General features: G+C 45.7%; 1 protein-coding gene across 3 annotated transcripts in view; it reads right to left on the reverse strand.

The window, feature by feature from the left end:
• The window catches only part of ABCD4 (ATP binding cassette subfamily D member 4), a 216,581-nt gene that overhangs the window by 62,749 nt on the left and 140,353 nt on the right, over nucleotides 1–13,479 (reverse strand). The gene's annotated exons all lie outside the window — the stretch shown is intronic.

Consider the following 13,479-nt stretch of genomic DNA (forward strand, 5'->3'; position numbering starts at 1 on the left):
AGTTCAGTGACTACTGCCTACAAGGCACATAAAGAATGAAAACATGATGCTAAAAGATGTACAGACCGCTTGCACGGACAGTGAAAAGGAGTTAGATGACATCTGAAAAAGATAGCTGGGTGATTCATGATGTGGGTAAGATGGTAGGTCTGTGAATGATCCCTGCAGGAGAAGAAAATTATGCAAGAGAGAAGCAGGGTGGTTTGTGAATACTATTTCCAGGAGAAACAAATTATGGGTGCAAAAGACAGAACATGTATTAGTATTCAGGGAGAGGTAAAGGATATCTGAACACGTAGGGAGGTCTGCTGAGGCTGCATGTATAAGGGAAAAGAATATGTGAGCAAAGAAGTTTTATGTTGAAACTGATTGCATGAGAAAGGATGTAAGAGTGAGGCAAGGAGGTCCATCATTACCTTCTGTAAAGGAAAGGGTGTATGAAAGGCGTTGGGAAATCTGTGAACACTGAACATGAAAAAGGATGTACAAGTGCAACTGGGAGAGCTACTAATACTTGAGGCAGAAGAAAGGATGTTTGAGTCAATCAAGGAGGTCTGTGAATACTATAAGCAGGAGAAAGGATGTAAAAGTGCCGGGAGAGATCAATGCTTTCTGCAAAGGAAATGATGTGTTAGTGAAGCACGGAGGTCTGACTACGGTCAACACAAGAAAGGATGTATGAAAGCAGCAGGGAGAACTATCAATATTTCCTGCAGAAGAAATTATGTGTGAGTGAAGCAAAGAGGTCAGGTAAGCAGGAGAAAGGGTGTACGAGTGCAGAGGGGAGATCTGTCAATAAATCCTTCAGAAGATAGGATGTGTGAAAGAAGCAAGGAGGTTTGTGAATTCTGTCAGCGGAAGAAAGAATACACAGATGTATCAGGGAGCTCTATCAATATCACTGGCAGAAAAAATGATATGCGAGTGAAGCAAGGCGGTCTGTGAATATTGACAGCAGGAGAAATCATCTCTGCGGAAAGAGTGACTAAATAAGTTTCTGTCCTGGATGAGCATTGGTGCAGCCCTCCCCCTCCCACCCGAAATTTGAATGAAGGAATAGAAATTTGAAAGAGATCCTCCCCTGCAAAGGGAGCTAGTGCAGGCTTCTCGGGTGGATAGCGATGGATTCTTTAACCTAATCATAAGGCATCCTTTTAAAGAAGTGAACTAGTTGAAATCAGCCCGGATTAGAGGGCCTTACTACAAAAGCTCATGTCCCCCCCAGAGCTGTCAATTTACACAAATGCGCTAAAAGATGTTAGAGAAGCCGATTTATCATGTAGGATCCCCTGGTTGCAAACCAAGTGCACACTGGTGAATATGGGGTTCAGCCATTTGTGGGAGGATCCAGTAGGTAGTTCCTTTCCTCCTAAAAAAGACTTCAAGGAAGCTTATTGGAATATGGTCAGAGTAAATTGTCTGACATCTTTTACGAACACCTCACTATCAGGCATTTTCCTGGACCACAAACATGATACCCAGTACAAGGATTACTGGGAATTCATATCTAAACCCAATGGCAGAAAGCTGTACCACCAATTCAGGGTAGGCACACTCCCGGTCAACTCGTTCACACAAAAATGGCACAGTACATTGGACAATACATGTGTATCCTGTCAAGAGCAGGTTGAGTCAATTCCCCATATATTATTTGTTTGTCCAGCGTATCAGTCTCCCAGAGATAAATGACTTAAGCCAATTTGCACTAATATGGGTACTAGATCAAGTGCTACAGCTCTTCGAATATTGAATACCAACATGCAAGAGCACATAGCGATAGCCATGGCCACATTTTTGAGCTGGACATGGAGCATCCAAGCTAATACCCTGAAGAAACAAGACACAACGAATGGTAACCGTGTCCATAAAGAACGGCGACTAATGCCCAAGAATATAATGTATAATGCTATTGGGTTCTGTTTACATAGCTCTAGGATTACATACTATTTTATAGAATGTTTTAGTTTCAGGATGAAATGGAAGTTTGTATCTAAGGGGTAGTTAAAGAAGAGAAGCAACACAGATGTGTTTCAATGTTTCCATCAAAATTTTAGCAACTTTTTTTACGTTTTATATGACCGTTTCAAAACTTTTTTCCCATTTTTCTAGCCCAAATAATGCACTGTACATATTTTCATGTTGACACTTTTTTAACCGGTTCGATGCGGATGACGGAACCTCTCCGTCATCAGCTGCGGTGGCGCTGTGCTGATGACGGAGCGGGTCCGTCATGGCCCGGCCGCCGCGCCTGCGCTGGGCGTTCTTTTGAGCGGTCGGGGCCATGACGGAACCGCTCCGTCATGAGCACAGCCCAACCGCGGCTGATGACGGAGCGGTTCCGTCACCAGCATGCGGCTGCCGCGGGGCCGCCCCGCCTCCTTAGCGCTGCGGCGGAATAGCCGCCGCAGCGATGTGGTTAACATAGCTACTGTACTACAGTACTGTACTAACGTATTCAAATTTTTCAGTCACAATGCTTATTGTTAATATTATCGGTGTCTTATGATCGGAAGGATCGAAATAAAGACTGATTTGATTTGGAGGGCATTACTACAAAAGCCTGCTTAACTACTGCTCCTCACCAGTCCAACTACGGGAGCCCTTTGTCTTGGCTCCGGGAGAATGGATGGGCTCTCGGCCCCGCCCAGATCAATGCAGCGGTTTTTAGATGCCTTGTAGCTGTGGAGGAGTTATTTTGTGGGCCTGGTGACCCTCCTTTCTTGTCTCTACTGGGAAGGGCTCTTGGACTGGATGCCCCCACCCCCACCCAACAGCCCCAGGAGCCCTCATTCAATGTATTGCCGCTGGCGCTCCTTCCTGTTGGATTCCTGCGGTATGCTGAGCTGGGAGCAGTGTGGACCCCACCATCATTTTACTGTGTGATCAATGCACGCTGCGGTGCCTTCCAGGGAGTACCCTTCAGGTGCCTGGAAACATACCATCCCTCCCATTGCTGTTCTGACTGGGGGTGGGAGTTTAGTGCTTTACCGTGAGGGACGTCCACTTCCCCTCATTGCTTTTGACCTTGTGTCCTTCCTGGTTTTGGGTCTCCTGCCCTCCATTTTTTAACCCGGTCATCGGTTCATTTGTTCCCTTTTTGCTATAGGGGTAGTTGGTCCCTTTGCACTGGACACTTCTGTATGCGCTCCCTCTGGTCTGTGCCATCTCTTGGTGCCAGCACTCTAAGGATGATGCGGCTGCGAGCGCCCCCCTGCAGGGATCAAGCAGGGCGCTGGTGGCATTTATGGATGATAAGTTTGATAACGTTCTGGCCACCATCAACACTTCTGGAGAGCGGTTAGAGGGAACGAAATATTGACTCCCTTTCTGTGGAGCTGGGACTTATCCATGAGGATTCACAGAAGGATTGGAATAGCTTGCTGCCCTGGAGGTCATGGAGCAGACTTCAACGCCAGCTGTTCAGTCGGCAGAATATTGCATCTTGGCTCTGGAGGCGCAGACTCAGCGCCTTGCCACCCAATTGGATGACAAGGAGGGTCAGGCTAGTCATAATAATGTTCACATTGTTGGGCTACATGAGCGTGCTGACGGGTACTTCCTGTTGGCTTTCCTTGAGACCTGGGTTTAAGAGGTTGTGGGCCCTGAGGGGCTCTCCACCTTCCATGCTTTGGAACGTGTTCACAGGGTGCCAGCGCAGAAGCCTCATGCCTAGGCGCCGCCACGTCCTGTGGTAACCCCCTTCTACATTTCAGGGACTGGGATCATCTTCTACTGCAGGCTCGTACTCACGGCCCATTCGTAGTGTGCCCATCTGGCGCTTTGATCTGGCACTTTTGGATGATTAGGCCTTCCGTGTTTTGGGAGAGCGTGTCTCAGTACTGGACCGATAACGCTGTTTCGGTCCCGTCGGTGGGGGAAGTAATGGGAAGCTATGAAGGTCTGATCCAGGGGTACTGTATTTCTAGCAGAGTGAGAGTTTGCACTCAACTGCTTTCTGATATTCAACAGGAGGAGGAGGTGTTGAATGGCCTTCCGGGTGGGCTGGAAGGGACCTGGGATGGTAGGGGATGCCTACTGGAGGAGCGGGAGAAGCTGTTTGACTCCTCATGGAGTGCCTTTGTCACTTTGGTTATAAGGTGTACATGGCTAGGGTGCATAAAGAGCAGGATAAGTTGGGCAGGATGCTTGCATGGCTTTTACGAGGTGTCGAGGGTGGTCGCTGTATACTTCAGTTGCCAGGTCCTTTGGGGAGAGATGTAGTTACAAAGAAAAAGATCAATGCAGTGTTATTGCAGCATTATCGGGAGTTGTATTCCTCAAGCGGTAAACGATGAGGAGGAATTGCTGAACTATATTGCGGATGCTTCTCTGGCATTCCTTGAGTTGACAATGGCGGATCAACTGGGTATAGATGTTACTGAGCAGGAGGTACATTGAGCGAATACGCAAATGGCGAGGGGTAAGGTGTCTGGTCTCGATGGGCTTTCTATAGAATTTTACATGGCCTGTGCTTCAGACCTTGTACCTAGACTTGTTGCACTGTTTAATGACTCTCGGAGGGTGGTTTGGTCTTCGCTAGTGGCCAGCGGCAGGGACTTATGTTCTGGGTGATCTTTCTGTGGGGGGATAATTGAGTCCTTTTTCAGATCTCTGGGAGTCTTATGATATTCCGGTGGGCTATTTACTCCTTCATTGAACTTTGACATGCAAGATACGGACGTGGTGGGGTGCTGGTGTTGCAGAACCTCCGGAGCATAATTGCCTGCGTCATCTCTTCCTTATTATGGGTCGGACGAAAGTGGTTACCTGACTTAATAGGGGTTTGCTGGAGGGGGCATGATCGGCTCTCAGGTCCCGGAGGTTATGTAGGGAGGCGGACCTAGAGGTGCCTCTCTCGGTAACCCCTTCGCCGCTCGCGATATTTCCCCGCTGTGCTGAAGGGGTGCGTACAGCGCCCCCATGCTCATGACGAGGTCCGCTTGTCATGAGCCACGGCGCTCCGGTGCTCATGACGAGCTGAGCTCGTCATGACCGCGCCCGTTCCAATGGAACGTTCAGCACAGCAGGGGAATCAGCCCAGCGTGCGAGCGTTCCACGGAACGGAGCGCCGTCGCTCATGACTAGCTGAGCTCGTCATGAGCATCCAAGGAGTTAAAGTATCCCGAAATGCACGCTTCAAACGTATTCACTTCTTTTATTTACATCAGGCCTATTTGACTCCCAGAAGTATACACGCTGTGTTTCTGGCTGTGATCATGGAGCGTCGCCGGTGCACCACTGAGGACGCATATTTTGTCCACATGGTCTGGTATTTCCAAGTCTTATTACCTTATCGGACAATGGTCCTGCAGGTGGTTCGGGAGGCCACATATAGAGACTTTCCTCCGAGTCCTTCATAATGCTTGCTCGGCCCTCATGAACGCTCAGCAGCTCGGAAAGGTACTGATCGATTTTTAGATTTGGCCTTGCTTCTTGCCTGTAGGCAGCCGATAATGAGTTGGAGGTCTGCCCGGGTCCTGATGTCCACCGCTGGTGGTTAGGGTTGACAAAGTGGGCAGACTGCGAAAGGGATGCAGTTCGTAGGGAGGAGGCTCAGAGGGTTCAGAAAGTACCAATTTTGCGGGGCTGGAATATAATTTTGCTAGCTTGTCCGCAATTGGATCGTGGGGGCCAGGTGCTTGTGGAGGGTTACTCTTCTGGCAGCTCTGTACCGGCCTCAGATGTTGAAGCGCTAAATCTGACCCCAACTGACACTCCTTAGTGCCGCTACTTTTTCTTTGCTTCCTTACAATGCTTTTCCCCTCCTGTTGTGTCGGGGGGAACCTGGGATCCGTGCTTGGTGGGTTTGCTGGGAGAGGTAGGTCCTGCTTGACTATTTCTATTCTTGGAACACTCATTTTGTGGGCTCCTTAATTCTTTCTATGGTGGTGCTTTTTGTCTACTGGGTATGCTAATATTGTTATTGTTACACAGTGTACCTGCATTATGTTATTTGTCTGTTGCTGTCCTGTCTCTGAGTGGAGCCTATCAGCATTTATGTTCTGATATGCATTGGTTTGTTAAAACGTGTTGCTAAAACTCAATACAAATATTTATTAAAAAATGTGGCTCTTCAGTGGGAGTTGACGATACGGGCTGTGTCGGATAAAGCCTGGGTTCCTCACACTTGCTTTGATGAGGACTGTTTTCCGCCACAGAGAGCAGAAGGGGCCACAATGTGTTTAGAAGAGGTGAGTGGGTCCAGAATCTTGGGTTTAAGATGCAATAAATGTAAGCTGTTAAATCGCATCAGAGACTTTATATCTGCTAGGCCTTTGGCCGCAGCAAATGTGATCTTTGCTGAAATTAGACTAAGTGAGGGAAGTGGGAGTGGAGAAGGTCCACAAGTGGTTTTACATATAAGCTGAAGGAAGGGTTTTCAGCAGGCAACCCTGCTACTGGACCTGGAGAACAGATCAACACATTATTCTTCAGCTTTGGTCATGAGTTAGCTACATTCAGAATGCAAGACATTAGAAGGAGAATGGATTGTCGTGGCCAACTGTAACAAATGAAGCTGACCGACCTAGAAAAATCAGCAGGAACCTAAATCTGCTGAATTAACACATTTCTCACAGACATTACTACGGGCTAGTGTCCAGGATTGTTTTGGTTTCTCTATTGAACTGGAGAGGTGCACTGAGTACTTAGCAAAGTCCTTGCAGTGGACTGGTGTTTTGTGATGGGGTGCTACTTGTAATGGTCAAAATGTAGAATGTAGCTTTCTTGATGATCGGTCAGAGAATGTTTCAAGGCTATATTTGCTTCACCTGCTAGAAGGGAGCTATACATTAAGGCATTTATTAGGAGCTGGATACAAGCACACCCAGGTGCCCTAAATCCTTGCAGTCAGAGGCTTGTAGGTAGAGCAAGTGTTTCTATGTGACTGAATTTAGTGAAGGGGAATTTGTTGAGAGGTGGGTTTATGGGGTAGAATGGGGCATCAAACTATGAATGCAATATTTTTCAACACTTGCACCCACACACCAATGCACAAAGACGGATTGAAGTAATTAAACAATGAACTGAGATTCCCTTTCAGAAGAAGTTGATAGGACAAAGAAAGTGCCAGACATAAAGAGCAATGAGAGAAGACTTTTATGCTGACACATGATGGCCTTAAGTCAGGTTAATGGTGTGATTTTAGAAAGCCCACTTTACAACAAATAAATGGACTCAAAGAGAAACCATGACTACTGGAAACAGTTTTCTCCAGCTCTAAGCACACTGTAGGCCGAAATATGTGTGTGAATGTGCCAGTCACTGCAATAACCATCTTTTTCCTCACCCAACAGCATACAAAGACTCAAATGCTGCCTCAAACTCATCCAATCTTGGATGTCAACTAACTTCCTGAAGCTAAACCCCAAAAAGATTGATTTACTCCAGTTTGCCAGCAACAACAAACAATCTCAGATTCAGGCCTGGCCTCTCTAACCTAAAACTACCAGGCTTCACCTACTGACAGACAATGAAAAACCGCTGGGATTCACATTTGACAGACTTCTCTTTTAAGTCACACATTGCATGCAAACTGAGACATATGGGATCCAACTTTCACTCATAAGCCATTGCTCAGAGTAGAATGCTTTACTACACCCGTGTACGTCTTACTCCTCTCCAATCTCGACAGAGGCCCCACCATGCTCAACGGTCTACTCAATACCACCCAATCACCCCAGAAAGGTATCCTACAAAGAGCGGCTCAACTCATCAATGGCTCAAAGAAACTGAACTACATCACCCTCTATACTGAAAGACATACATTGGCTTCCCCTTCCTGCCAGGATCATCTTCATGATGAGCAGCCTCACTTATAAAGACTGCAACAACAAGACCCCCCATCTTATGTTTCAAACAAACTAACCACGTTTGGGTGGGAGGAGGGAACAACGCTAGTCCGGGAGCCTAAATATCACCAGGCTGGAGACAAAACACCTCAAGATGAAAAAAGCAAAAGCCAAGCCTTCTCTGGTCATGCTCTCAACATTTAGAACAGCATCCGTATTAACAACACATCACCACTATTGATCCTACAATTCAGGAACAAATATATGGAGACACACGTCTTCAGGATCACTACCCCTTAGCCAGCAGTCTACCCTTAACTTTCCTCCAATGATTGCATCTGCCCTGGGTTCAGGCTCCCTGTTCAGATCTCCATTGCACTTGAGTTAGGTTTGCACTCTGTAAATACAAACACAAATACATACAAACATCTGCCAGATCAACTGTCGCACTAGAACTGTAAGCAACCCTCTCAGCCTAATAGTGATTCTTTTTGTTTGAGGTCATTTCAGGATGCAGCTAACCTTTTCAAATGAGCATTTGAACTCTGAGTGACTGTTTCTGACCAGCAGTAATCCCCTCATATGGACAGTCCCTTTTTAAGATGACAGATTTTTCAGATCGACAATGGACTTTCCAAACAGAAGTTGTCCATACCAGTAACCCTTATCTTTTCAGGATGGCACTATCAGACTAACAATGGTGATTAGAAGTGACTTTTGTAGTAAATGTCCTCTCTAATGTTCTTCACTAGATAGACTGTACTATGTCTTCTGTGACATAATAGAATGCCTGGGTGACTCTCTGGCTCACAGTGTCTCTCTCTACCTGACTGTGGCAGTTGGTTAACTCAGGCTGAGCTGCTAACAGCTAGCTCCTGGTGGGGTCTTACTTCTGTATCTAAGAACTTGGAAGGAACTTACAATAAAGGATCTTGATATACACAGTGGACTGTGCATCTTCCTTTACTACAGTTTGGCGACGTTTTCAAGAGGATGAACCTACGTGTGATTTGATGAAGCTACTGCAAGGAAAATGACTTAAGACATTTTACATAAGCTTAAAGGTAATGCCCAGCTGACCCCACCAGTGTCCTATTTCAACTTGGACAGCCTGCAACCTGGGCGTTTGTTACTATTTTGCCTGCTGTCACCTTGCTCCTGTCTGGAAAAATTTACTCTTCCCTGAGGTCTGCGGTGTTTTTATTTCATCTGACCTACATTCAGTGTGGGAAGCGTCAAGCGTTGACAGAAACTGGCAATTTATAGTTGAAGTGGTTTATTAGCAGCATGAATAAAAAATACTGTGAACGTTTCTGATCTGAATCACTGAAGAACCACTGAAGAACAGTCTCTCTGGTGAGTCCTTGCACTTATACTCTATCGTTTTACAACACCTGAACTCGCTACTTGCTGCACATTAGTCTGGTTCTTTGCTGGTTGCGCGTTGCTCTGCAAAGGAACTTTTGTGTGCCAACTCTTCAAGCATCAGAAGTTATTCAGCAGCGCGTAAATACAGTGCCACTTCAACATGGGTTTAATGTATCACTGCGCTTTGCCATGTTCAGATACTCACCGTACTGTATGATAATGCCGGTTGGCCGACGGTTGGCCGGCAGCGATCTTCTCTGTTTCTCTGCTCCCGTCCATCTGATGACGTCTTAGAATGCTTCTGGGTGTTGGTGAATGTCTTCTCACGTAGCGAGGTTCTTCTGATGTCCTCCGCTCCTGTGACGCCTGTGACGCCTTCCTTGGAGACACGTCAAGCTTGATCCCCACGCTTCTTACGCTACTACGGTCGACGTGGCGGCCATTTTGACTACAATTTAGTTGCCAAGACAACAGCTTGCTCTGGACACTTCCCGGTAACTGCACAGCGTCGTTGTACACAAAAGTCGTTTAGTTTGAAGCTATTTATCCAACACTGGTACCAGCAGCAACCGGAAGGGGTAAGGATCTGAAGACGACTACCTCAGTACGGTTTGGATAATAAAACCTCCGTTTTTCGGCGGAAAAAGAGTTTTCACCTGCACTTCAGTGCTTCAATTTCTTTACGATGCGGATAATTTTGGACGATATTTCAGTTGAGGAGTGGAACTATACATCTATGAACTTTTCTTCAGTTATGGCATCAAATAGATGGTCTGATACTTTGTTTGTGTGGCAAGACTCAGCGATAACTGTAAACACCAATTCTGACAATACATCGACCCACAAGCCTTCTACTGAGACACAGCAAGTTGACTTTATGTATGTCCTGTTTGGTGTTTGGTCTGGACGTTTGGATCCCGGGTGAGAGGTCGCTCACCAGAGTTATGTCAGTTATTTATCTTGCCTAACACTAGTAATTCTTATCTCGCTGCATGCTATGTATTAGTCAACATCATGCTACATATTTTATGTGTGCCAATACTTTTGTTCATCTTGTACGGGGTGTTAGGGGATATTGTAATATTGGTTTTTCAGGGTGTTTGCGTGTAGTCAATCCCAAGTCATGTTTTCAAGGCTGTAATTCTGTGGAGTACCCTCTTTAGGGGAAGTTGGGTATTTGTAGGTAGTCCATGCCCATGATTGTGTGTTGTTGGGTAGTCCATGCCCATTTTGGTTCTCAGGTATTGTCCTGCGGTGTACCCTACCCAGGGGAGGTTGTGTGCATGTGGGTAGTCCATGCCCCATTTTTGGTTCCCAGGCATTGTCCTGTAGTGTACCCTACACAGGGGAGGTTGTATGTTTGTGGGTAGTCCATGTCCCATTTTTAGTTCCCAGGTTTATAGTCCTGTGGTGTACTCTACTCAGGGGAGTTTGTGTGTGTGCGGGAGGCTGTAATTCTGTGGAGTAACCTCTTTAGGGGAAGTTGGGTATTTGTAGGTAGTCCATGCCCATGATTGTGTGTTGTTGGGTAGTCTATGCCCATTTTGGTTCTCAGGTATTGTCCTGCAGTGTACTCTACACAGGGGAGGTTGTGTGCATGTGGGTAGTCCATGCCCCATTTTTGGTTCCCAGGTTTATTGTCCTGTGGTGTACCCTACATATGGGAGGTTTTGTGTTTGCGGGTAGTCCATGCCCCATGTAGTGGAGTTTACAGGTAGTCCTTGCCCTATTTTTGTTCCCAGGTTTATTACCCTGTGGTGTACCCTATTTAGGGGAGGTTGTATTACTTTTTAATCTCAGTGTATCTACTTTACACTGTCCCCTGCTTTTGGTGGAGACTGTTTGTGCACTATGTTCTAGTCTAAGTATACCTTCTTGTTACTCGTGGCCAGGGTTTCATGTTGGAAAGACTTTGTACTGTGAAATGTTCATATCTTTAGTGTCAGCACGTCTTTATCAGGGGAAGCTCTAGTTCTTTGCTAAGATTGTTTTCTTTGGTGAATTTTTGTGAAAGGGGTTTGCTCTTTTAGGGTTGTCTTGAGTGAATTTTGCCCTATGTGTCTCTCTCTATGTCTCCGTCTACACTCTCTTTCGTCCTAGGGTGTTTACCCTGTAGTGTGAGGAAATTTTGAGTGTGCCCACTTAGCTTAGCTGTTTCGGTTCGTAAAGGGAGGGGGATGTGGCATATAGTGTTTAATTTACTTTTCTTTATTCACATTTCTGCTTATGATACCCCATGCTAGTGTCATCTTTGAACATCTCTTTCAAGTTCATTCTTGTACTTTTCTGTTGATGTTGCATTTGAGGTATTTTGCCTATTGTGTTCTCTGTTCTGTTACTATTCCATAAGGGAAGAGGATGTGTAGTAAATGTCCTCTCTAATGTTCTTCACTAGATAGACTGTACTATGTCTTCTGTGACATAATAGAATGCCTGGGTGACTCTCTGGCTCGCAGTGTCTCTCTCTACCTGACTGTGGCAGTTGGTTAACTCAGGCTGAGCTGCTAACAGCTAGCTCCTGGTGGGGTCTTACTTCTGTATCAAAGAACTTGGAAGGAACTTACAATAAAGGATCTTGATATACACAGTGGATTGTGCATCTTCCTTTACTACAACTTTCATTCAGCTATCCAACTATAAAAGGGACCTATTTGTGTTAGGACTGACTACAATTCAAAAAAGACCTCTGGTAGTTTGTGAAAATGCAACGGCGTCACCATGCTCGACAGCTGCAGTGTTTGAATCTGATCCTATAAACTTTTATCAACACTAGTTGACCCATCTTCCTCAAGACAACATATTTGTGGGCTCACCATCGGAGCAGTTCCCTATAAGAAAATCCACAGACTGGGAAAGTAGAGATTCTGGACTACTTTACTGCTGACCAAACCACTCAGAAACCAGTATGATGCGAACGATGTTATGTAAAAGCTTTTCCAACTAAACAATCTGAATATCAGGATTTGGAGGGGTATGGATTTCAGGCTTTGTTAACATCACAAATGGAAGGTTGTGTCAGAAACATGTACAAGATTCCCAGGGAAACTGCAAACACAGAGCCTTGCACATCTATGGATGAATTAAAGCCGCAAATGGATAGCCAGCTACAGGAAACAGAACATTCCCAAGCGATGTAAGTAAGTATTGGACTTATACAGCGCGAACTAAGCCCAAGGGCGTTAAGGCGCTAATGCAACTAAAAGGAGGCAGCGGACTAGACAACACGCTCATAATGATGTATGTGAGAAAAGCCAGGTTTTTAAGCTCCTGCAAAAGATGAAGTGAGAAGGTTGACCAGAGAGCTCTGTGCAAAATGATGGAGCCAAGTTTCCTCATAATGAGAGTGCAGATGAATATGCAGTATCCTTTTCTTCAGATCCTGCCATGTCTCCATCACATTCTTTTCTTAAGGAATTCACTGTGGTATTTGATTAAGAGATCATAAATTGCAGCTTCAAGTATTTCAAGTTCTACTTCATTAAACATAACATTTTATGCAGTTACTTGATAAGGTTTACCTGTAAAAAAGAATACCTTTGTTAACTGGCAATATGGAATACTCACACTACATCCTAAGCTTTGTGGTCAACCAAATATACCACTCAACTGTGAGTACAAAGCACCCACCCTACATTGCCAATGAGTCCTCCTTCCCTGTACAGAAGTAATGTGGCTGAGAGTGGAGAAGTCTTTTCAGGGTCTTTATGGTGTATCCAGGACTAACTGACCTGTTTAGTTTAGTTTAGTTTAATAGTTTATAAAGCGCTCACCTCACCCTGGGTCATCGCGGCGCTATCCAGTCAAAACAACCTCCCTAAAGAAGAAGAAACGAGAATAGTCTAAGTTTAAAATAAATAAGCTTTCAACTGTTTTCTAAAACCGTTGTAGCTGGTCATAGTGCGCAGTCCCAGCGGGAGTTGATTCCAGTACTTAGGTGCCAGGTACGAGAAGGCTTTCCCTCCCGTCCAGACCAGTCGAATGCGCGGGGACTGTAGCAAATGCTGAGTTGTTGATCTCAGATGCCTACTAGGGGTATATTTCTGTATCTTGTTACGTAGGTACATTGGGCCAGTGTCATTGACTGCTTTAAAGGTCAGGCAACAGATCTTAAAGAATTACCTCTTTTTTACTGATAGCCAATGAAGTTTCCTTAACAGTGGCGCTGAGGGGGAACCCGCCGGTTGATTGAGGATCATTCTGGCGGCAGTGTTCTGCACCACCTGTAGCTTGGCGATAAGCGTCTCCCCGACTTCCGCCAATAGGGCATTCCCGTAGTCCAATTGTGAGGTGACCATTGCTTGGACTAGGGTTCTCCGATGGT

Source organism: Lissotriton helveticus, chromosome 9 (genome assembly GCF_964261635.1).
Source record: "Lissotriton helveticus chromosome 9, aLisHel1.1, whole genome shotgun sequence".
Classification (NCBI taxonomy): domain Eukaryota; kingdom Metazoa; phylum Chordata; class Amphibia; order Caudata; family Salamandridae; genus Lissotriton; species Lissotriton helveticus.